The following is a 1,685-nucleotide window of genomic DNA, read 5'->3' as shown; positions in this document are numbered from 1 at the left end:
AAGAACCTGTACTATAATATCACAAAACTCAATGTTGTCCCAAATTTTCCGATCAAGGAATATTATGGGGCCAAAGAAGAAAGTTAACGATGATATACAGTGTGCCTAAGTAAAGTCACATGGAGAGAAAACATTCTCTCAGGATTTCACAGAGAGCAAATTGGTCTAGCAATGGCTGTGACTCATCCACATGGCTGACACTGATAAAGGATCTACAAACTGTGGTACAAGGTTTCAGAATAAGTCTGGAGGGGATTTGACTGACCTCATCAGATGCAAAAGCTACATTTCTTGTTATATAGGTCTTGCATTATCTTGGTCTTAACCATCAAGCAGAAAAGTATACAAATGAAGTATAAAAAGTAAAGCCATATCAATATTCTGAGCTGTAAATGGCTCAAGTCAACAACTTCCAACATCACCAGTCTTATGGAAAACCCATTACTATTATGGACTACTGGACTATTTTGGAATATTTTGCTGAATTCACACACCTATAATAATTAAATGACAAAACTAAACAAAAAAAGGGGATACAAATGAACGACCATTTTGTATGTACATATCCAAAATAGTTAGGACAGATGTAGAGCTACATTCTCTTAATTCATTGAATAGAAAGATTTGTTCTAATAATGTTTGTGAACAGGATATCATGTCTGCATCTTGTGCAATGAATAACCACTAAGACAATAATATGAAATGTACTAATTATTGAAACTGTCCTACTAATTGAATTTGAAACTGTCTCATTATTTTTTGTTTCTCAATAAAATTATGGAAAAAAGGGATCATGTTATTATAATTTTATTCATGTTCTTTGTTTTATTTTCTTCCACTTTAACTTCTTGAGAATCTTAATTATAAAATTTACTGGGCTTTAAATGTAGTCAATAAGGGGCCAGGGAGATAGCTCAGTAGAATAAGCACTTGCTTGGCAAGCGCAAGGGCCTGAGTTTAATTCCCGGTTCTGCAAATAAAATAAATAAAATAATAAATGTAGTCAATAGATCTAAAAAAGTGCTCTGTTTTTGTTTTAATCAGATATTAACTACTTCCCATTATTTTTTATTCACCAAAACATGAGTTACATAAAATGCTTTGAGAATTAATAGATGAATACATATTTTATATATGTTGTTTAATAGTCAAACATTTAATGGGATTAGTTGGCATTTTCATTATTTTATAGCTCACAATTTAAATCGCAATGAAATTAGAACACCTGCCAAACAATTCTCAAGTTTTGCAATTATTAGCTATGGCAAAATGTTTAAATTGCTCATTGAAATAAAATGTAATACATTGTTCACCAAAGCTATGTTAAAGCCTAGTTTTAGAATCAAATTCATCAATTTTGTAATTTTCTCTTAAATGTAAACTCTATCACATTTTTATTGATCTGCAAGATAGCAGACTTGATCTAAAACTAAGAAAGAAAAATATCAGTTCAACAAGATTGGTGTAGAAATACTGTGGAAAATCAACAGTAAACACTTGCCTTTTTCAAAATTTCTATCCTAGTTATGTAGTATAATAGTTATAGTTTCCCTTTATTTCCTACCTTAGGAATTTGAGAAATTGGCCTTCTCTCTTTCATGCTTGGCTTATAGTCCTCTTCAAATTATAGATAACTTTAGCTTACTTGTTAAACATCATTTGATACATTTTATTATAATATATGT

This window comes from Octodon degus, unplaced genomic scaffold (genome assembly GCF_000260255.1).
Source record: "Octodon degus isolate 3935 unplaced genomic scaffold, OctDeg1.0 scaffold00030, whole genome shotgun sequence".
Lineage (NCBI taxonomy): Eukaryota > Metazoa > Chordata > Mammalia > Rodentia > Octodontidae > Octodon > Octodon degus.
This window is presented reverse-complemented; position numbering follows the sequence as displayed.